This window comes from Fukomys damarensis, unplaced genomic scaffold (assembly GCF_012274545.1).
Source record: "Fukomys damarensis isolate Sample0158 unplaced genomic scaffold, DMR_v1.0_HiC HiC_scaffold_24, whole genome shotgun sequence".
NCBI classification, from domain to species: Eukaryota; Metazoa; Chordata; class Mammalia; order Rodentia; family Bathyergidae; genus Fukomys; species Fukomys damarensis.
The window spans coordinates 5,438,782-5,462,553 of NW_022900936.1; the positions used below are offsets into that span (position 1 = coordinate 5,438,782).

Genomic DNA, 23,772 nt, shown 5'->3' on the forward strand with positions numbered 1-23,772 from the left:
AGAGGAGAAACAGTCTATGGCAAGGCAGGCAGCAGGCAGCAGCAGCAGCAGCAGCAGCAGCAGCAGCAAGCCTACCTTCTTTCTGTCCCTTCATATTCCATCTAGGCTACAAGGCCACACACACCTGGGATGTGGCTTCCATTATCCACACCCGTAATCCACATTCATACGCTGTTAATCCAGCCACCTCCAAAACATGATCACACGAGGCTATTGGGTACAGTTACATACAAGCTGTAACAGTAATATATACGAACTCTACTTATTTGGTGACATTGTTACATATGTGTATATATTGTATTTTGGTCAGTTTTGATCCCCTTTCCCCCTCCCTTTTCCCCTGCTTCCTTTCCTCATCTCCACTGTCCACCTCCCTGTTCCCTACCATCTCTCTTTTATTTACTCTTTAAGTTGTTTGTATTTTGCTTTTCTCATATAAGTAACCACATGATACTTAACCTTCTGTGCCTGATTTGTTTTTCTTAACATTGTGGTCTCAAAGTCCATTCATTTTCCTACGAATGACTCAGACTTATCCTTTGTAATGGCCAAGTAGTATTCCATTGTGTATAAACACTACACTTTGTTTATCCCTTTGTCTACTGATGGGCACCTGGGTTGCTTCCATAATTTACGCACTGCAAATTGTGCAAATTGCTTTAAGGCATTGTCTTAGAGCAGCACAGACTAAATCTATTTTGGCCCCATATGTCACTTACCTAAGGCCAAGTCAGCACCTTGTAATAAGCCAGGTCTTCTCAGAATTCCTGGCTATATCCGGATTTTGGGGTCTCAAATTTGTTCATAGCCTCACCTTTAAGTCCTCTTCACCAAGAGGTGATGCAGTCTCACCTGTGGTCCATTGTGCTCTTTGTCTACTTGATCTAGCAGTTTTTGAGAAGGTGACAATTTCTCAGAGATCTTTTTGTTTTTATAAATTGGCAATTTTTATAATTCTGTCAGTTTTTGCTTGTGTATTTTGAGGTGCTGTTGTTTGGCATGTATGTCATCTGGGTTTTTCTATCTTCTTGGTAAATTTGTGCTTTCTGTCATTAAGCATCACCCCTCTTTACCCCTAGTAAATAATTTTGTCTTGTCTACCTTTTTTTCTGATAATAAAATTGTTCCCCCAGATTTTAGTTATTAGCTAAACTGTTTTATTGGTATATTAGCTGCATGTCTTTCAATAAATTTATGATAAACTTTTCTCTTTATTGACCATTTAGATATGTCTTGTATAAATAGAGTAGAACTAGGTTCTTAAAATCACCCAGACTGAGAATATTTGTGTTTTGATGAGTGCTGTTTACTTAGCTAGCATATATCTTTAATTAGAGAGTATATCTCTACTTGTTACTTCAGCTTATTTTGTGTTTTTTATTTTTACTGTTTTTCTGAATGTATAAACGTGTGCCTTCTCTTGCACCTACTGTTTATGGAGTGTGTGCATTTTAATTTGACTCTGTTTTGGTTCTTGCTACAGTTTCCCTGTCATCTCTCACCTCAAAATGTCTAAAGCATTACCCCCACCTGCTTCCTAGCAGACCTCCCATGCTCCTGTCCCATCATTTATGCTGTTGTTGCTTCCTTTGTATTTTGGTTCTACTATAGTTTGTTTCTTTGTTTTGATTTATTGATTTTTTTATTTGTTTATTGATTTAGTTTATAAATTGTGATTGTTTTATTTGGTGGCACTGGGAAATGAACCCAAGCCTTTGTACTGAGCTGCATCCCAGCTTTTTGAAAAAAAAAATACATAAATATGAGAGAGAGAGAGAGAGAGAGAGAGAGGGAGAGAGAGAAAGTCACTGAGTTATTGAAGCTGCATTTAAACTTGCAATCCTCCTCCCGCAGCCTCCCAGATTGCTGGGATTGTAGGTGTGGGCCATCACTCTTGATTTACCTTCTTTGTAAACTCCCTATAGTCTTGATCATTGCTATCACATTTTCAGTTGCATCCATGCTTATTGAGATTTAACAATGTGCTTTCTAATATTCTTTGTTTAATTTTTGCTCCTTGAATTTCATTTCTTCTCCTTTCTGGGTTTCATTTCCTTCTTATTAAATATATACTGTGATGGTCCTTTAATTATATGTCTATGAGTAGTGAAATCTTTCCATCTTTACCCCAGAATTTCTTCCAGTTACCTCTCCTTTCCTGGTAACTTTGACTGACATCGATTTTTGGGTTCCTAGTTGCTTCCCTCAGCACTTTGCAGACATTACTGTGTTTTATTGCTTGTGGCATCTCCTGCTCCTGATGTGAAATCCCGGGTCTGTCGACTCATCTCCTTTGTAGATAATCTCGTTTCTGCTCTCTGGTCACCTTCAGTACGCTCTCTCCCTCTTTGATGTTTCGGCATGATATGACTAGATGTGGATTTCATTATATTTATTTTGTTCCGGGCTCCTTTATCTTTTTTTAGTTTCATTCTCCACTTCCCCCAAAAATCTGGTTATCATTTCTCCCCAAGTATATCTTTTGAATATTTTTTTATCTTCCATTTTCACTGTTTACCCATCGTAGAAATCCTTGTCGGCACTGAACAGCTTCGAAGCCCTCTGATTCCGTGGTGTTCTGCCCAACTTCTCTCTCCTTTCCTTCCTTTCCAGGTTCTGTACTAAGTGGTGTCATCATTTTTGAGTAACTGAGTTTTAAAACTGTGCCCTGAAGTTGCCCTTAGTTATTTCAGTACTACCTGGTTTTGGTTTATCCTGTGCTGCTTTTCATTATGATTTCAATTATCCTTTAAAAAGTCATTTCAGATTTATTCTGCAGATGCTTGGGCTGGATCTTTTATCCATAACATTTGAGGGTACTAATCCTCATTCATTTTGCCTCTGCTTCCTTCACCAAAATCAGATCATGTGAGTTTTTCTTTAGTTTCTGTGAGCTCATCTTCAGTGAGGATCTTTGTTTTTCTTTGAGATCCACAGAGTAGGTTTTCTGGTTGCTTCTGCGAGAGCCCTAGGGGTTTTGATGGTCATGGATCTCTTATCTACTGACCACTTGATCCATGCACCTCTCGTTATGTCTTAGTCTTTATCTCTGCCCCATATCACGTGCCCCCCCACATGTGTCCTTTGTGTGCTTAGAGCCCTGCCCACAGCCCCTAGAGACCTGTATTTCTAACAAATCTCATGGTTCTTATGGACTCCATTTGCACTTACTACCCTTGATTTAATTTCTTTTTTTGATTCCAGACCTTGGGGATTTCTCTTTCTTTTGCTCTTTGCTATGTGTAATGTGGATATGAATTGTTTCTATGACAGGGTGGGTGATGGTGGCTAGACTTTCCCTAGCATTTCAGAGTGTTCACATTTGGTGCTGAGCCTGATTCTCCCATGTGACTCTGCCACGTGATGACCTAGAGTTGCTTGGCATGAAGCCTATTTATTGTCTTGCTAGTTAAGTCTGGGGATAGATTGTGCATTCAATGAAAGACATCATCTCTTACAAACACATTGGATAAAAACAGATACCAGATACTGGACCACTCAAAGATCACTGATTGTTGAAAACATCAGAATTCTATCAATGGCTTTTTGATGGTGGCTTTAAAAGTAGACCAAAGTGGGGAAGAAGAAAATAAAAGCCGTGCTGTTCACTTGGTAGGCTGAATGTTCAGCAGAAGAGCAGACCTATAACCACGTAGCATTTGGAAGACACGAGAGATGAGGCAAGAGGTTCCTCGAGGAAGCCTGGGGCAGACCTTCATTGAAAAGATATATGATGGTGCCCAATAAGATCACTCTCTGGTTGACGTTTAGCCCTCAGCAAGAGAGCAAGTGAGCCATGAAATCTTACAGAGGCTTAAGGCTGATGGAAGTGGCATGAAGACTTATAAGCTGCTACTCTTCATGCTGACCTATTAGGGAAGGGTCTTTAAGTAGGGCCTAGAGATCATTCTTCAGGACCAACATGGATAAGCAGATTAGATTACAAGACCTAGCATTTACTTGAATGTTTTTAGAAAGACATACTGCAGTGTCTGTAGAGAGAAATATGTATGCTTTGGTAGGCTACTGGGGGTTTGGGTCTTTTGATCTGTCCATTATATTAGCGTGTATTCACTTGAGACTTCTTTGAAAGATAATGCTACATGAACATTAAAAATTTTTAAAAAATGCGTTCACAAAAAGGAGAAGCAATTTTAATGATAGAGATAGATTAACTTTAGAATTGCTCCAGTTATACCACCTTTGTGTGACTGTCTTCATTTTACATTTTATATCACATTTCTGTATTATATTTTGGGGTTGTAATCATACTGCATATGATATTTAGCATTTTGTCCTATTTTTCTTATAATAATTGCTCTCGTAGCTCATAAAATTCTCATAATTTTCTGGGTATTCTGGAATGAAGACATGCTATTAAGACAAAAAAACTAGTAGAATTGTGAAAAAGAGAAACAGGCTTATTGATTTATTTTGCCAACTAAAGGCATTAAAAAAGAAAATAGTTCTCTAATTTTGTCAGCATTTTAGCAAATAAAGGACATTTTAACATTAAAAAAATTGAGGCATATCATCTTAAGAGAAACTCTGTTCAGTTATGTTAATCTAGCTTTATGGATAAATTGACTGTTTCACCACTTTCGGCCTCATTTCTGTGAGGATGATGGAAAGTCTCATGTTGGGAATCTTTCCTTATCCAAGAAGAAATATTTCCCAGGTAGGGTGACAGCTCAAGAAACTTGTGGGTGGGTGTCAAGCTTGTGATTTTGTTTGCAAAATAGCTGACAGATTTATGAGAACCAGTGAGAAAGCTGATGTTTCAAGTGACAGTTGTCAAGTTCATGGCTTCTCCACACAGCAAGCGGGAGCTCTTTCACACGGCCCAAAGCAGGAGCTCAGAAGGGTGGTCAACTTTGTATCTGTTTTCATAGCATTACACCTGAAATTCCTGTAAAAGCTAACTACATCCCCTTTCTAGAGGGCCTGACAGCTTCACTAAGAGGATTTCGTGTGGATATGAGACAGGTCAGAGCTCCCACTTCGGCAGAGAAGTTTTTCTTTAGGAGACCACAGTGGGACCGTGGAGCTTGGTTTGTCTGAACAGGGCCCCTCTGATGGCGTCTGAGTTGGTGGCCTTCTTAGCCCTGGGCGGGATCTAAACTTCACTCCAATGAGCTCCCCGTCCCTCACCCGTGGCTGGTTCTTTCATCCGACCATGTCTGTTCTGAGTCCAGACAGAGCACACTTGATGAACTTTTTCATTGCGGTTTGCCCTTCATTTCTTTAGAGGAAATTCATACCAACTGGAATCATTATTTCTTGAGGGATTCCACCAGGTCTTAGAGTTCTAGGAGTGAAAGGCTCATATGTTTTATACAGGAACTTCCAGCTGCTTAAAGAGTTTAATGTTAAGCATCATATACTTAGGTGTTCAAAGGTTTTCTTCAAAAGGGCTTGAGGGAAAAAGAACAAAAAGTCACAAAACCCATAAATTGATGTTTTCAAGCATGATTTTCTGAGTGTTGTTACTCTGTACTGCTGTTGACAAAAAGGAGAAGCAATTTTAATGATAGAGGTAGATTAAATTGCTGTGAATTCATCAATTGTGGCTGTCCCAGCCTTTACCACCTCCTCCTCAACAATTAAAGTCAGCATTTATCAAAAATCATTTGGGTTTTGAAGGTCTGATGTTTGTACAGCTGTTTTCATTTCTTTCTTTTCAAGATCCTACATTTGCAATGAAAGTGTCAAAAGTTAAAATCTAAAATTAATTCAAGAAGTCAGAGTTTGTGCTGCATGCAAAGAAGAGGGGAAAAAAAAAGCATTCAGAAGACAAGAGAGCCAGCTCAGGAATGTTCTCCATAAAATGACTTCCTTTAAAAAAAAAAAAGTGTTCGTTAAACTTTAAAATTTTTATGTCAATGGATTTAAAGTTGCTTCCATTACCACTATCTTAAGGACAAATGTTTCTTCTCTACAGAAGTCAAGTTTGGGATGGGAAATGCTGACATCCCTCATGTTGTACTGGATAAAAATAAACAAAAAAATTAAAAGATACTTAGCAAGAAATAAGAGAAATATGGGGATGAGTTATTGGAGTAAAAGTCTCATGGAAATGCATCGGAAATGAGAAACATGAGGGGTCACGACATCTAAGAATGAAAATGAGGGTGCTTCCTTTTTTATAGGACAATGATTAATTAAGATTCCAAATCTCTACCCATTACCTATCTCAATTTCTCTGGTTAATCTTGGGAATTAAAACTCACATCTGTCAGCTGAGCAATCTGTTGTCTACATATTTTTTTCATATTGCATTTGTCCCTTGAGATATTGATACTGAATTGCCTCACAAATTAACCCAGCCATTGTCTTTTCTACCAAAGGGTGATGCCTTGATTTTATCTTGGTTTTGCAGAGCTTTGTAGGTAGGTATTTGGGGAACACCGTCCTTAATAATTGACCCTTCTGTTGGTGGTCTCATCACTGATAGTTTTTAAATAATGTGGTTGGAATCCTGTCCAGTGTAGCTGTTGTGTTGTGGCCTCTGTCATCTGAGTTGGTGGTGGGGGTGACTGCTGGCCCTTACTGACCCTCTCAATCCTGGAACCCCGTTGATTCTCTAAGTTCTGTGGCATTCATTAATCCCAGCAATAAAAGTACATTGGTGAGTGCCATGTACAGTGGGTGCAGTCATGAGCCTGACTGACACTTGTTCCCAGAAAACTCCATTAAGTAACCAGAGGGAAGGAAATTCCAGTAGGGAATGATCATCATTAGCATCTTGGAGCCAGCATTCCCAAGTGGAGTCAGACACACGGAGAGGTTGGAAACCTCAGCCTGCCTTTCATTTTCAAGGAGCTAAATCAGAGTTTAGAAATCATCTGACATCTCAAGTTGACACTGCAGTGGCTCACTTATTGGAGACACTGTGTACCTGGCCATGGATTTTCCAAAATAATTAAAATGCAAATGAAGAAGCAAAACAAGCCAAGTCCTCTTGACAGATTTAAACCAGAAGCATGCTGGAATCATTTACTTCTACTCGCAAATGGTTCTGCAATTTCGTCTTCATTAGGTATATTTTTGTCCCAGTTCTTGGCAGTTTAAATGGAGACCTCGTTCCCGCCCTTCACTCACCTTACCAGCAGAATCGTTGCCACACTGCCCCCCGCCCCCCGTGCTGGCGTGAGAGGGGCTGCCACATGGGGCGGGGCCTCGTCATTCTGCTCAGGAATGGGTGGCAGGTGGGACACTGAGTCACTGAGTGGCGGCTGCTCTCAGACTTATCCTTCTGGGGGTATTCTGGTCTCCCCATCTATCCCTGAGGGAAATGGAATTCCAGCCCTGAACTTCAGGATCTCCGCATACTTGGACATTTCCTCCAATCTCTACCCTACAGGCAGGCGCTTCTGATTCTGAGGCTCAGCTACTCCTGCAGCCAGGGATGGCATCAATTTTCTTTGCAGTCCTGTCGAGGGTCCCCTTTCCTTTGACTCCTGCACGGCTTCTGAGAAACCCGTCTGAAGAAATGCCAGATGGGCATTTTGTAGATCTAAATGTAGCTATAGATAGAAGATTTGATTAAGAAATGGGCATCTCATATGGATAGGAAAAATGAAATAGGACTTTGTTCATTTTTTTGTTTTGTTTTGTTTTTGTATTGAGACAGGATCTTTCTATGTGGTTTAAGCTGGCCTTGAACTCACTATGTATCCCAGGCTGGTCTTGAACTTGAAGCGATCATCCTGCCTCAGTCTCCTGAATGCTGGGATCACAGGCACGTGCCACTATGGTGGAGCTTTGAAATCAGGAATTGGTTTGTACAACCATGGACTAGCGAGTTGGAAAGCTGTAGAGTGGGCGATCAATACCTTCTGCTTCTGAGGATAGTTCTTGGGTGTGGTGGCAGGATGATGAAGCTTTAGACGGATAGAAGCAGATGCCGATTTTACAGGAGGTCCTGAGTTCTCTCTGACCCGGCACACTGGTGTCTCTGGCTTCTGTTTGCAGTGGATGATGCAGACCGGTGCGGCTGAGTAGAAGCGGAAGCAGTGACGAAGGTCCGGGCAGCTCGGAGTTTGTTCACACCGTGCCGGAAGCACTGGTGCGCAAAGCAGTTCTGTGAGGGAAACCACTTCCGGGTCAGCCGGAAATCAGCCCCCCCCAGGCTATACTAGCAGGGTGAGTTCAGGTTGTGAACTCAGACAGCTTGTCCTTTCCGAGATGTTGAGCAGATAGGGTTCTCTGGAGGAACTGGGAGTTCCCATAGCAGATGCAAGCCTGCATGTCGCAGTTCTGTCACTGGGAGCAGATGAATTAACTTGTAATCATCCGTCCGTGTCACTGGCCCTGTGGCAGGGGTGGAAATGACACTTGAAAAAGGCTGTGGGGAGCTTTGCCTTCTCTGCCCTAGTGGGAGACGAGGTTCTCTGTCCCCAGGACAGCGTGGTCCCGGGAATAAACAGAGGCCATGGTGGATCCTGAGTTTGAGTTCCCACTCCTCCACCTCCAAATCTGGGACCTTCCCAAAGCTCAGGCCTTGGCGGCTTTTAGGGCCCAATTAATGCTGCAAAGGATTCAGCACTTTGCATTAGGAACAAAGCTGTCACCCAGAAAGATGGCAGCAGCATTACTTGGTTAACTAGGTTCATGGTGATATTTTGTTTTCAAATAAAAGATTAGCTGACCTATTTACTCTAAAATAGCTACCCCCTTTGTAAGAGACAGATGCACACCAGATGATTAGGTTTGGGCATTCCACAGACTGATCATACTCCAGATGAATGGGCCAGCAAAGACAAATTCTGGCCCTTAGCACTTCTTTCCCAGAAGGGGAAGAAGTTGCTGAATAAATCTCATAATTATACTTCATAAATGCTGCAGATTGAAATCCAAAGACACTTCAGGTGAGAAAAGCATTGGCACAGTGGTTCTCCAGCAGGTATTTGGAGAGGCTGGGAGGTGCCTGTGCCAGGTGATCTCTGTTCTCCATGGCTCCTCTCCTGTTCACTGAGCAACCCTTTCCCACCTGTGCACCCCTTCCGGTCCCTACTCTTGCACCCCTCTGGGGCTGTAAACTCTGCTCTTGACTGCAGACACCTCAGAGCCATCCTCCTGAGGCACCCACTCGTCCAAGAGGAGGTACTCATCTTTGAGAGATGATGCCAGGCAGAAGACCCACTCTGCAGGACCCATCCCTACCCAACTCTCAACTCCTACAGGACAAGCTGCTGACCAGCTCCTTGCTCAGGGGCCGGAGGATGTGATTTGTCCTCCTTCTGGCCAGTCTCTCAGCTTCTGTCCTTCCATCCTGCAGTCAGTCTGTGATCACCTTGTGAACTGGCCTCCTTGGGAGCACCATCTGCAGATGCATGACCTCCAGCTGCTGTTTTCGGAACAAAGCTTACCCTTACTGTCTGTAGTGCAGCCCTCTATGAACTGCACGGTCTTTCATTAGCAGCTCACATGCCTGCCATTTTCTAGCCCTCACAGTTCTGTGCTTTGCTCTGCCCAGAAGACTTGTCCAGCCCTCTGTTCCTGGAACCTCTTGGCTCTCTCTTGCCTTGGGAGCCCCTTTTCAAACCTCAGGAGATGGCAGAGACGATAAAAATGTTTTCATGCTGTTCATAGAAGTCTTTTGCTCTAGGTGTCTGTGGTTCTCACATGAAGAAGTGGCTCTGTTGACCCCACTGGAAGCTGAGTTTTCTGTAGCCATGTTGCCTTTGAACTTGACTGCCTGTTATGCTAACACTATGATGTGCGATCAAACTGTACAGTGAATAAATAAAAATAATTTATTACAATAAAAGACACATTGCCATGCAACCCCTCAAAATATTCCCCTTTGCTTTGAACACATTCATCCCATTACTCTTGCCATTTCCTGCAGCAACTCTGGAGTCCTCTTTCCTGAGTGTCTCTAGGAGGCGTGATAGAAAATACAGGGAATGCTGCTGCAGAGCTCCATGCAGTGGAAGATCAACTTGGAAAAACATGTTGCTGTGTCCTCATCCGCCTTAGTCACTGGATCTGCACTGTGTGACTTCTGGCTCTTTCCCAAAGTCACCCTTAGAGGCCATCCAGGATGGTTGTCTCTAAGTAATGGCAGGTTTTCTTTTTTTCCTAATAACACTGCAATAATGGCAGATACTGTAGAGTTGAGAATTTAAAATATTCGTTTCTTCTCCTTTCTGCCTTTAATGCCAGTGACTTGTTCCTAGGAAGGCTGCTAACTTCTCTTGTCTCTCTACACTATATGTAAGCTAAACACGTCTGCCTCCTCCAGCAGGCCAGGTGATGCCCAGAAGGAAATCTCCCCTTACAAATGACACTGGGTAGGAAGACTTCTCTGTTAATGAAGACTCTCACTTTGCTCCATTTTAGATTCTCTGGCACTCAGGGATTTTGCCTTTATCTGTAGTATTAAAATGTTGATTCATTATTGATTAAGTAGAGCTATGCATAGTGGTGCACACCCCTAATCCCTCTAATCCCAGCATGGGGCAGGTTCAAGACCAGACCAGGCAACTTAGCAATGTAGCAAGACCTTATCTCATATAAAATAAAACAAAAATAATAATATTTCAAAGGGCTGGGATGTAGGTCCTGGATTCTATCCCTGGTATCAAAAAGAAGTGAATATTAGGCTGGGATTTAGCTCAGTGATTCTACCACCTGCCTTGCAAGCATGAGGACCAGAGTTCGACCCCTGGTACCAAAAAAACAAAACAAAATCCTGTATAAGAAATGAATATTGATTGCAATTAGTCATTTTATCTATAACATCAAAAGCAATTTTATATTGTGCTTCTACTTCTTTTTATTCCAGTATTGTTTGAAGGAAACATCTCATTGCAAATGTGGTAACATACATTTTCTGTCTCTAAGATCTGAGGTTTTGATGGTATAAAGACTAAATTCATTTCGAAACCCACATTTGCTTCTAAAACCGAATTCCATATTGTGTTCTCAAAGATATTTTATTTGATGAACTTTCTTAGAAATATGCAACATTCCCTTAATCTGTGGCTTTTCAGTCATCTTCTGCTATGAAATGACTGTTTGTTTTTCCAGTTGAACTGCGGAGAAGAAAGATCCCTGGTGAATGTTTTCTTGCACAGAAGGCTCGGTGTAAATGGGAGCAGAGTTTTTCATGTTGCATTTTCTCACTTGCTATCACCTGCCTTCCGGGTCAGCTGGTTAAATGTGTCATTTTCACCATCAGCCTTGGGGCAGACTGTGGTCTCCTTATGAAAGGTCAGGGCTGTGCTAAGTGGCTGTGTCCTTACTTCCGGTGGGAGCCGGCAGCCGGCTCTTTGACTCTTGGATCAGCTTGGACACATTCATGTGTAAGATGACACAGCTGAGCCTAAAAGCCACAACACAAACAAGCAAATCAGACTGGAGGAGAAGCAAACCATTCTGCCAGGCCGCGACTTGGCAGTATGCAGGGACTCTTGATGTTTTCCTGCTGCCAAACTGTTCCTGCAGCCGTCCTGAGTGACTTAGAGGAAAGGGAGACACCTTTGAGTAATTTCCATCCCAGAGCCGGCTCGCTGAGTGCCAGGAGCCAGCTGAGTGGGCAGCCCTGTGACCTGCAAGGGATCCCGTCCCCTGTGTATCTGCCAGTGTCAGAGTGAGGTGACACCGTGGGTGGGTGCGGGCAGCGGAAGTGCTTGCCCACAAGTCCCCGGCCCTGCTCACTCCTGGGTTTAGAAGTCTGGCTGCCTTGTTCTCCCGCCACCTGTTGGAGGCGACTCTGGACAAAGCTGGATCTGTTGGTCCTCTCCCTGCAGCGACAGGAGCTCGGGGCTGCAGTCGGCTCCTGAGGGCTTCCGGGCCACCCCTGTGCTCTTCTCTTCGCACCCCTGCATGTGGGCCACTGTGGGAATATTCTGTTGGCGGAGGTAGCTGATACTTCCTGTCCTTTGGAAAGCAGATTGTGACCTCAGCTGCACCCTCTTCTGATGGATGGGGGGGTCCTGGCCCAGGCCAGTGCTGACCCCGCCGTGTGGCAGCCTCTTGGTCTTTCCTCCGCTTGCTTTCCAGGCTGGACTCTCCCTGGCTGCTGTGTCTGGGACCTTTGTCCCTGTTCTCTGCTATAAACAAACAATCGTCTCCCCCCATCCAGTTTTTCTTTCCAGCCAGAAAATGCGAACATTTGTCCTGGCTCTAGAGAGAGACCACATTCACAGAGCTTTACGATGACTCCCTGTTGTGATTGAACTGTTGTACTTTTTATACTGGTGCATCTTTTACTGTGCCTAAGTTATCCATTTAATCTTATCATAGGTGGGTTTGTACTGGGAAAAGCAAAGCCTATGTAGGGCTTGGTATTCTCCATACTTTGTAGCACCCACTGGGGGTCTTAAAACAGATCTCTTGTGGGTACCGGGGGAACCACTATCCCTGTGTTCCTCATCTTTAGTAAACAAACTCAACAAGATAATGGATTCATTGGGTTGACCTCAACTGGTCTACTAATTGCACCATAAACCCTTCGAGCGCAGGACTGAGTCACAGGTGCTGTTGGCATTGTCTGAAGCCCTGGGTGCCCAGCGAGTGCTGAGTGAGTGGAGGCACCAGGACTGTGTCCTTGAACTGCTGCTCTGTCCTTCCGTCTGTCTTTGTCCCCCACCTCTGGCACAAGTAGCTGCATACCCTACCACCCCCACCGTCCTCCGAGGAAACACCCGGATCTGGCCTGCTCCATCCATCCAGTGGCCAGGCCAAGTCCTGTTCTCAGCCTGGAGTTCCCGAATCACAGCAGATGGGCACTGAGGCCTGGCTCTGCCTCACGGAGGCTACTGGGACTTAGGACTTTCTGAGCCTTCTCTCCTCAGGTGCCCCTGCTGTGTTCGTGGCTCTTCCTTTCCTCTCCCACCAACAGTTCCTGGTGCTTCCTCGTCTTCTTTTGCCTTCAGTCCCACAGAGAACCTCACACCTGAGCTCCTAATAAAGGGAGAGACAGGGTGTGGGGGGTCTGTATTTTCAAAAGCTCTGCAGCCAACTCTGACACAGAGCCAAGTAATGTACTGGCAGAGACACTGAGCCAGGTAGTGGGGAGCTGGATCTGTGATGCCATCTTCATACCTCTGTCCCCTGGGTGTCTGGTGACTCTGTGACTCCTGGGCTCAGCCTCTTCCTGATCAGTGCTAGCTTAGTGATGGACACGGAAGGACTTCAGAGATGTGTGGTGGGCGGGCGGATGGATGGATGGATGGTGGATGGGTGGACATTTGAAGGAATGAATGAACTTGAAGGTAGGTTGAGTTTAGATCCTTTCAAGAGACAAATGAAAGCAGAATTCCCAATTATAGAGATAAGTCAATCAAGGTCTCCGAGCTCCAGGGTTGAACGAGCCACTCTCTACAGCACAGCTCTGCTGATCACCCTGTCACCCCTTTGCTCTGCTCCCCGCCCTCCCTCTTTCCCCATCCCCCTAGGGAGACACCAAATCTCCACCATGAAACAATGCGGCAAGGCACCCCGCTGCACGGTGCTGGGAGGGAGGATGGCTTCTTCATACCCTCCACATGCCTGGCCATTCCAGCTGATCAGTTATTCAGACCGGGCCTGTCCCCTCCCTACCTCATGCCTTCTTATTGTGGGCACATCTCGTGTCACCTCCTGTACCCGGACACTCAGGGCAGGGATGGATGGAGATAAGTCACTTACTGTGATAAGAGTTTCCTCATTCTTGGCATAGAGCATTCTAAGTCGGGAGATTAATAGGCTGAGCTAATTTCCAGCAGATCCTTTGATTCTTAAATTAGATCCAAAGTGCATATTCAGCCTGCCTGTTTTAAGGGTACAGATGGTGACTCTTTTGAACAATGATACTATAGTGTGTGGGGCACTTGGGCTGCCAGGGACAGCTGGCACCCTAGTTCACCACAGTGTGGCCAGTGGGGACAGAATACTCAACAGGACAGGCAGCCCAGGGTGAATGTCCTAATGAGTGGTCACCTCTGCTGTCCACCATCCTAAGATACCCAGGAGGTTTCCCTGTCTCCCCTGCTGGCCACAGCACATGGGTTCTGTCCTCAGCTTCCCGCCTGCCGTGGTCCTTAGGTGGTGGGAACAGCTCCAAGTGCCACATGGACAGGACCAGTGCCGTCTTCAGCCTTCGCCATGGATGTGGGGCCATAAATGCAAAACTGGCGTCTCCACGTCTGTGTTCACCATGACTACGAGGACCCCCACGTCACTGGTGAGGGCATTGCTGGTGGGCATGGGGCCTTCTTGCCATGCTGATACTGCTCACAGAGAGCCAGGGTGCTCCCAGGCCCTGGGTGCATCGCTCATGGATTCCCAGAAGCCTCTGCAGCGAAACATTCGCAGCTCACGACACACAGTGGCCGGGACGTGCATAGGAGTGGCTCTTTTGCTCGGCCCTTTTGGGGAAGGAGGAGGTCACTCATTCTGGAGCTTAACGATACCAGTGTCACGAGCACTTTGTGCCGCTGTCTTCGCGTCAGGCCCTCAAACTCAGCTTTCAGACGCACGACTGAGGCCGAGAATCTGTGGCAGCTGCTGGGTGGGTTGCTCACGTGTGGGCTCCATTCTCAGGCTGCTGCTCCACTCCTGCCCGGGACAGGCTGCTTTGACCCTTCCTGTGCTCAGGCCGGGGGAGATTTGCTGACGATCGTGTCCACTGTTCCCCCTGTCAGGACAGGAGATTGGACCTAAGTGGACCGAAGGGCTGATGTCCTGTGTCCCCTCTCCAGTAGCAGGGCCTGGGGTCCCCACACAGTTCCTGAGATGCCTCCACCTTTGCAATCGGCAGTTGCTGGGCCAGGTGCCTGGGGCAGGGCTGCTAGGCCTCCCCAGTGTCTGTGGCTGTTGAGAACTGAATGTGGCTCCTGCTTTTTCCGGCGGCTTTGCTTTGATTGGGCCAGCTGTTACCTCACGAGGCTGGTGGTGTGCCTTCCTCTGGGGTGCACCTTCCCCCAGATCCGACGACATCACTTTGTATCCCTTGTGACTTCTCAGCTGTGTCGTGGATCATTTCTGTTGTCAGATAAATGCCCTCAGGATAAATGAGATATGAATAACGCTGTAACGCTAATTTAAACATACCCATTGCATATATTTAACAGAATCCTCCCTCGGGTTTCCTCTGGTCTTTAAATCAGGTCCAACAGTGTCTCCACTATAATTCAAGCTATTCTCAGGCCACTGAAGATCTGGTACAGAAATCCAGCTTAGGAGAGCAGTGTAGGAAATCTCAGCCTAGCCTCTGAAAGCTCTTATTCCCTTTGCAAGGGTTGGAAACTGAATATGGATTTAACCACTTGTCCGTGCAAAACAGTAATGAACCAAGCACTCATTAGTGCGGGATTTGGGGTTAGAGAAAAAGGGATTTGGAAACACCTCTGTTGGCTGAGGATCCCTGCGCTGCGCACTCGAGAGTCCTCCCTCACCCTCCTCCCTGTGGATGTCACACTACCAAGCGCAACGGGCTGGCCCTGCCCCACGTGGCTGATGTTCAAAGGAACTACTCCAAAAGTGTTTAGGGTTAGAAAATGATTCATCCTTAGGTTTTGTTTTGTTTCTTTTCTGATTGCAAAGCTGAGTATTTTTGGTTTTGAAAATTTGGAAAACACACAAAACTATAAAGCAGAAAATAAGAGCTCAGCTCTGGTAGATCCCACAGCTGAATCTGGGGTCTGTCTTTTGGCGGCTGGCTTAGTTCACTTAGCTTAACATATTCTGGGCTCATCCGTGTTGTCACAAGGGACAGACTTTCCTTCTTTTCCAAGGCTGGATCATATTATGTTGTGCTTCGAGGCCACGTTTTCTTTGTCCAGTCATCCTTTGGTGGACACGTTGGTTCATAGCTTGGCTGCTTTGAATAATGCCGCAGTGGACGTCTCTCTCCAATGTTCTGATTTGATTTTCTTTGCTTATATAGCTCGTGGCTGAATTTCTGTATCAGATGCTACTTGTGCTTTAGATTTCTTGAGGAGCCTTTATGCTGTTTTCCGTCATGGCCTACACAGGTTCCTTTGTGGGCTCCTCCACATCCTTGCCGGCACTTGTTACCTCTGCCTCTTGGATAGCAGCCATCCTAACAGAGGAGAGGGCATCTCACCATGGCTTCACTGTGCATTTCCTTGATAATCAGTGATGCTGGGTATGGAGAGGGACTGGAGAGAGGTTGGTCAAAACACATGTTTCTGACAGAAGGAGTAAGTTCAAGAGAAGTTTAGGCAGTCCCGTTGACTCGTTAGGAACAACGTCCTGTACTCCTGAAAATCGCTCATAGTAGCATCAAAAGGAAAGGCTCTTACCAGAAAAAAGAAGTAGTGAGTGAGTTAATGCATATACTAATTAACCAGACTCAGGCATTACACAGGGTAGATGCATCTCAGAACATCATATTGTACGTGACAAGTATAGGTAGTGGCAAATAGTTTTCATTTGTCAGTTAAATAATAAATTTTAGAAAAAGGTTTTAAAAAGAAGAAAATAACAGTCCTTCGTGATTCTCACTGGTGAACCCAAAGGCACGTCTGTGAGTGTTTCTGCATACTGCTTTCTGCTGTCTTGCTTGCTTGTTTCTTTCCTTTAGTCCTTTTGTTTTGCAATATTAGGATCATGTTATACACGTGGCCTTGCATCAGGATCTTACCCCCTATGTTGTATTTCTTCTGTCACAGCAAATGCTTGGCTGTGACATTTGGACATTTTGGATCAATGCCATTATGAACAAGTCAGAAGACTTCAGGCGGAGAAGGCTGGGTGGAAGGGGAGGAAGCATTCGTGAATAATTTTGCTCACTACAGATACTGATTTGGATGTAATACCTATGCCATTTTCTGGTTTTGAAGTATTTTCACCTGAAGCAGATGTCATTTGCGATTTGCCCTCTCGTGAGGGTTCTGCTAAGCATAATATTTAGAAGTTGGATATTTTACTTGGGAAGTTGCTCAAGTACAAAACTCCTCATTATTTCAAAAGAGGAAAGGAAAAGAAGGAAGGAGGAAGAGGTCGCATCGTGGACCTGTGTATACACATCGTATAATTCTTCTCTTTTTAGTTTGGTGGTGTTCTGATCTTTAAAGGCATCAGTCCAACTAGCACTTAAAAACTAACGAGGTTATTTCTTTCCTTAGACGAATAATTGTTTAATTACCATCCTTGGGATGTTTTATAAACCTCACTCTTCTGTTTTGAGCAAAATGCTAGAGGAATGATTTGGGGAAACCATTGCTACTAAAGCTGGGGCCCTGAGGAAAGGGAAACATTTTCAGAATATTTTCTTTGCAAGAGAGTATGCGTGCCTCCTAATGCCAGTTTGGGACAGACCTTTATTTTATTCCTAATTTTTGTTTCACCATGCTCAGTTTTCCTCATAGGAGTGGAATGTCCTTGTCTTTCTTAAAAGGGAAGATTTTTTTCAAGTTCTTTCCCTTTCTAGAATTTTTTTACAATAAAGCTTTAAGAAGTAGGTTTTGTCACTAAATGCAGTTAATCCTCAGCCTTCGCCTTTGGGAACAAATAAGGATTACTGTACTCCAATTCTTTTTCAGGTTATCCAAGGTCTTTGGTGACCCATGAAGAGCTGTGTCGATCAAGAGCAAGGCCAATGACTGACAGAGGGAGAAGATGGTGGAGCCCAGGGCAACTACAGGTAGAGCTGGTCAAACCCAAATAGTCCTATCCCTCTGGTAGGGTTGGAATATGGTTTTATACCTCAGAATTCATGTAGGTCAGGCCCCCAAGACTCATTAATCTGACTGTAGTGTTTACAGGTGGGACTTCTGAGAAGAGATAAAATTAGATTGGGCCAGTAGAGTGGTGCCTCTCGACTGAGTCTGGTGGTTTTGTGAGGAAGGCTGAGGGACCAGATAGGTGGACACAGAACACTCCCACCATGATGCCATCTTGTTGTAGGTGTAGGAGACTCGCCAGGGTCTGTGATATGTTGTTGGCCTTCCAGCCTCCAAAGCTGTGGGCCAATGTGAATCTGATTTCTTTATAAAGTAGCCTGCCTCAGGCATTTTGTACAGCAAAGACAATCTGTCTAATCATATAGTGAGGCGTTCTTTAAAAAGTGTGTGTGGGTGGAGATTCTGTGTATTTGGTATTTGTGGCCCCAAATCTTCGACTGCCTTTTCTTGGGTCCTTTGCCATACTTTGAGAACTTATGTCGCCTCCCTGAGACGTGCCTCGCTGTGTCTCCTGAGTGCTGTCCAGCACTGTCCCTGCCACCCACACCGGAGACTCCAGAATTGTTGCTCACAGCACCGCAGCCTCCACAGCTCCTCTTCTTCCACCCTCTGCTTCTCTTTCCTGCCTCTTCCAGAAGAACCAGAGAGCCAGGAGCAATGTCTACAGACCTGTGCTGTCACAGTACTTCTATTTTTCTGTGCTACTACTAACTCCAGATTAGAGTCATTTTAGCTATTTTACCCAAATGCAACTGAAACATTATTTCTAGAGCACACACAGACAGCTAATCTCTGTATTCACTAACCAGTCTGTCAAAGGACAAAACCACAATCGCCTGGGGGGATGCCAGCCCTTACCTCCAAAGTCTTCCCCTAGCTCCTCATGTAGTGAGATTTCCCTCAGAAATGCATCCAAGGTGGGAAAGGTAATGGTGGGGCCTGCCCAGTACTCCCAAGGCTATAGAGTTGAAGTCTCTCCTTTGCCAAAATTAAGGCAGGATCAACTAGGAGGTGGGTGGACAGGACATTGTGCCTGGGACATGCCGTGGACAGGGCCATGTCCAGGAAGAAACAGTGCAGAGACTACCAGTGTGCCCAAGGCCATGTCTCCAGCAGGGTCTGTAAGCATCGTGTGTTAAAATAATTCTGCAAGTCCCTCACGGGAAGTGTATGAGCCTCCTAATGGTACCGTAACAAAGTACAAGAGAACAGGAGGTTTAAACAACAGAAATTCATTTCCTCACAGTTCTGTAACTCAGAAGTCTCAGATGAAGATGTCAGCAAAGTTGATTTCCTTCCAAGGGTGCTGAGGGAGAATCTGTTCCAGGGTTCTCTCTCCTCAGCTTGCAGATGTCCATCTACTCTCTGCATCTTCACATCATCTTCCCTCTGTAGAAGTCTGTCTCCAAATTTCCCCTTTTTATAAGGAAACCAGTCATATAGGATTAGGGACTTTATATGAGTTTGATCATTTCTATAATTACACTGTCCCCTAATATAGTCATATCCCTGGGAACTGGCGGTTAGGACTGTAAGCTATGACTTGAGGGAGAGGAGAAATGACAGTTCAAGCCTTGGTAATGGGTGTGAGTGCTACCTGCCCTAGAGGCATGTAGCCTGGATAGAAAATAAGGGACAGAAATAGAGCTGCTGTTATTGCTTGCTGCTCTGCTACTTTGCTGCTTGCTGCCTTCTGCCTGCCATGAACTGTTTCTCCTCTGAGATGCCCCTCTGCTGTGCTCCCTGCCTTGGACTTAGCCAACAATGAACTGAAACCTCTCCAAACTGTGAGCTACAATAAACCTCACCTTTAACTCTTGGTACTGTTATTTTGTCTCAGCCCTGATAAAAGTAACTAAGGCAAACAGTTAGTGACATTATGGGCTGGGTGGCATGGGGAGGGGCAGAACCCCCATTCTGTGGATCTTTGGGTCCACAATACTTTATACAGGACTTGGGGAAAGATAACGCCATTCACACTAAATGCTTTGTGCAACTCTTTGGTTGATGGCACTGCTGCTAGTGGTGACCCAAGGGGATCATATATTCTTGGTCTCCAATACAGAGGAGCTGGGAAAGTTTTCATTCCTCATTTCTCTGACTCTGTCTAGGCCACTCACCTCTGTGCATCAAGGCTCCTTGGTGGCACCTTCTTGTCTCTGTGAAGCAGCTGTCTCCTTCCTCCATTCTTCCTTACTGGACACTTCTGTTGCTTGTTGGTCTGCTCTGAGATGTCCCTTTTTTTTTTTTTGTGCCTGTGTAAATTATTTCTCCATCTTGATTTCTTGAAGAGCATGACTGCATTGCATCCAGACTCCATATTCCTTTCCCTGTGATTTTATCCTTGATGCAGTGAAAGTAACCCTGACTTCTCTAGAAGAGATGAGAGAAACAAACTGTTGTCTATTAAGTTTAGGTCTTGGTTGATTACAGATGGAGTGGCCATTGTATCTCTGTGGGTTTCGATGATCTTAGATGTCTACAGTGTTGGTTTATCCATTTCATTGTGGCCAGAGTACCAGAAGGCTGGTTGGATCCTGTCCTGCGAAATGAGAACTCACTTGCCCCTAGGAAGGACCCTGCAAATTCCATGGAGGCTTCTGGTAGAGTTTTCTTGATGATCTGTCAGAATGGCATAGTACATCCATGTGTTAGGATGAAGTTAAATTTCCTTTGAAATCCCTCTTCATGTCTTCTTTGATCTCTGATTGCAAAAGCTTTATGGGAATCTTGGTAACTTAATTGTTCAGGGCATAGTGTGTAGATCAGTAATCTGCTGTCACAGAGATGTGACGTAATGAACTACCCCAGATCTCAGGGGCCTAAAAGGAAGCACCTGTGTAGCCCATGATCCTGCAGGTTGGCCATGGCAGGGCAGTCCTGGCCTGGCCACCTCTCTCTGTGACATGACTTGATCTAGAGAGGTCTTGGCCAATACTGGAGTCGCTCAGTTAGGCCTCCCATGCCTTTTCTCATCTGTGTTCCATGGCAGTGGGAAGTCACAGACAGCCTGTAGAAAAACTTTGTGGCCCCTGAGACTTTAGCCAGGAATGAGTCCTCCATCCTCTGCTGCATCCCTGTGGGTGAAGCAGGACAAAGAGACAACATCAAAACAAGGGCTGGGGAAGAACTGCAGCCTCTTTGATGGGAGGAACAAGAGGGTCGTGTGGTGCAAGGGGCAGGTCCAGGAAGGAGGGGAGAACAGGAGCCATCTCTGAGCTCTGCAGAGGGGATCCTAAAACAGAAAGTTTCCATGTGCCTAGGTCCCTTGCAGAGGGATTCCCTCATCTCTGTGTGTAAGAAACACTGCAAACCCTAGTAGCTTGAACAGTAACCATTTATTTGTCACAATTCTGTGGGGTGATGAGTCTCTGGATAGCGGTGCTTTCTGGTGTGGGCTGGAGTTGCTGTCCCCTGAGAGAGGACCCCTGGAGCACCCAGGAAGGTGCCCCCAAGGCCTGGTACACGGTGGCCAGCTGGGCACCTGGCTCTCTGCCATGTCGCTGTGCTGCCCAGGGCATGGGGACTGGGGTCCAAGGAGCAGGAAGAGGAAGCTCCCAGTTCCCTTGGGTCTGGGATACCCCAAAGGTCCTTCTGTGCCATGTCTAAGCTGAAGGTAGTCACAGATCAGCCTGGGCTGAGGGAAGGGGGAAAATCTGAGCCCTTGGTTGGGATGGCAGAGGGGGAGTGGTGTGGGGAGCCACTGCAGGGACGCTGTGCCCTGCGTTCCTGAGTGTGGGGACCCTGGGGAGGGTGCAGGACACTGCTCCTAGGCCGAGGGCCTCCTAGACCTCAGGGCGGGGCAGGGTTTTCCTGGGCAGCTGCTGCCCTGAAGAGCTGTCGTGGGGAGGAAGGATTCCCGTGAGGGGGTCGAGCTCCTGGACCTGCAGCTTGTCCTCTCTGGGTCTGTGGGTGTCCCTTCCCGTCAGCCCTTGGGAGCCTGGGTCACTGTCGGCCACTGCCCCATTCAGCTCCAGATGGTGCTGTCTTCCTTTTGAATTTTTTTTGGTAATTATGATTTGCCACAACAATCTGATTTAGACCTCATGAGAAAAATCGCATGCTTTCCAAGACCAAGAAATTTGGCTATGGTTAAAAAAAAAGAGAAAAGAAAAAGAAATAATGGCCTAAGCTTCCCAGTGTGTCACTGTCTTGGCCAGTTCGGTGCACCAGCTAGGAAGCTCTGGGGGGACAAGCATGGAGCAGGCCTGCTGGGGGCAGCAGAGCGGACAGGTTTCCCTGCACAGAGTCTCGAGGCAGGTGGAAGCCGAGGGTACTTTGGACTCCTCAATGTTCTGGCACATCCCGGGAATAGCGGACTCACCGCAGATTAGAAAGGCAGCCTTTTGTGTCTCTCTAGTGGTGTGATTGTAAGGCTTATTTTTATTTTGAGATTTATTACTCGCAAGAGGCATAGGCCAGGTTCACAGAGAAGGGGGAAAAATGATTGTGACACAGAATAAACCTGGAAACGTGACTGGAAAAGGTTTTTTTAACACCAGAAAAAGGCTGATGGCCAAGGTCTACAGAGCACTAAGACAGGGCGGGGGAAGATGACGGGGAAGCCCGCAGACCGGGAAGAGGGACCCTGGGGTAGAAGAGGCCGCCGGAGGGTTTGGCTGCGGCCAGGACCATAGCCAGCCACCAGGAACCTTGCGGAAGCCGGGACTGGTGGGAATGTGGGGGCACAAGTACCCAGCCCTCTCTCCTCTCCTGCGGTCTCCGGATGAGGTTGCATGGACCAAACTGGGCAGGCGGCTAGGAAGCGGGGGGCCCAAGGATGGACGAATAGGGGACCTGTGAATGGGAGGGACACAGGCAGTGGCGAGAACACTGCTTTATGGTCTGAATACGGGCTCTGTTGGATAAAGTACATATTTCTGGAAAATCCTTCGAGTAGGAGCACCTTTAAGTTTAGTTCACTTAGGATATGTTTTAAAATGTGTCTTCTGCTGAGCATGGTATACGCCTGCAATCGCAGCACTCGGGAGGCTGAGGCAGGAGGATCGCCATGAGATTGAGGCCAGCCTGGGCTACGTAGTGCGAGTCTGTCTTAAAAAAAACAAGAAGAAGAAAGAAACCCAACTCTACCTTCAAAATCTGTGCTGATATCTGTTAATTAAGTGAGCCTTGTATTTCTCATGGGCCTTGGGGTAAGCTGGGCCAATCTGACCTCTGTCCTGGCTCCCTTGCTTATTAACTAGGCCATCCCAGGCAGGTCAGTCCCCTGATGTCCCCTGGACAGTGGACAGGGATTAAATGAGCAGGCACTTTGCAGCTCACAACCCAGGGGATGGCGCTGAGCTCTTGGTGAGATGGTGACTGCGATTTTCAGGAAGCAGAAATGGCTGCGCAGGAGGAATTAGTGTTGCTGGGAACTTCCAAAGGCCAACTTTCTCGATGTAACGAAAAATGTCCCATTTCTTTAAGTTCCATTTCTCCGATCGAAGGGTCATAGATGCCACCCATGTAAAGCGATGGATGTGAACTGCATGTGACCGGGGGGTGGGGGGCATCTTTTAAAATATCCAATGTGTTCAATCCCACGTCCTCAGGAGGCTGAGATAGGAGAATTGCCAGTCAAAGCCAAGCCTGGGTGGTTTTGGTATCCTGTATGAAAATAAAAAAGTAAAAGCGGCTGGGGTACAGCGTACCGTGAAGGCCCTGTGTCCAATCCCTGGTACCCCCCAAAAGTACGTGCGTGTGTACAGTTGACACGTGACCACTGTCAGTGTGACACCCGCGTGCACCTGTCGGTACGTAGCGGTGAGATCAAGGTGACTGGCGCATCTGTCACCTCACACATTCATCGTTGCCTTGGGTTGCGAACCCTCAGAATCCCCTTCTGTAGCTTTCTAAGTATTGTCAACCGCAGTCGCCCTCCTGTCTTAGCGATCACCTGGAGTTATTGCTCCTGTCCCTGTCTGGGGACAAGGCCTGGGACAGGGACCGTGTTTGTCGGGCTCAGGTCTACTGGGAATAAAACAGGAGGCATTTCCTCTGCCGCCGAAGCGAGGCCTCCACCAAGGCGTGTGCCTCGGTCCCAGAGGATGCTTTGGGGCGAGCCTGTGGAACGCAAAGCCAGGAACCTCTTCTCTCTGTGCACGACATACAGTTGTCCTGGGCGTAA

General features: G+C 46.1%; 1 protein-coding gene across 2 annotated transcripts in view; it reads left to right on the forward strand.

Annotated features, from left to right (window-relative positions):
* The window catches only part of Erg (ETS transcription factor ERG), a 213,808-nt gene that overhangs the window by 37,173 nt on the left and 152,863 nt on the right, over nt 1-23,772 (forward strand). For both annotated transcript variants that reach the window (XM_010636545.3, XM_033768084.1), the window contains exon 2: nt 17,502-17,602. The gene's annotated coding sequence lies outside the window, so the exon portion shown is untranslated. The remainder of the gene's footprint in view (nt 1-17,501; nt 17,603-23,772) is intronic.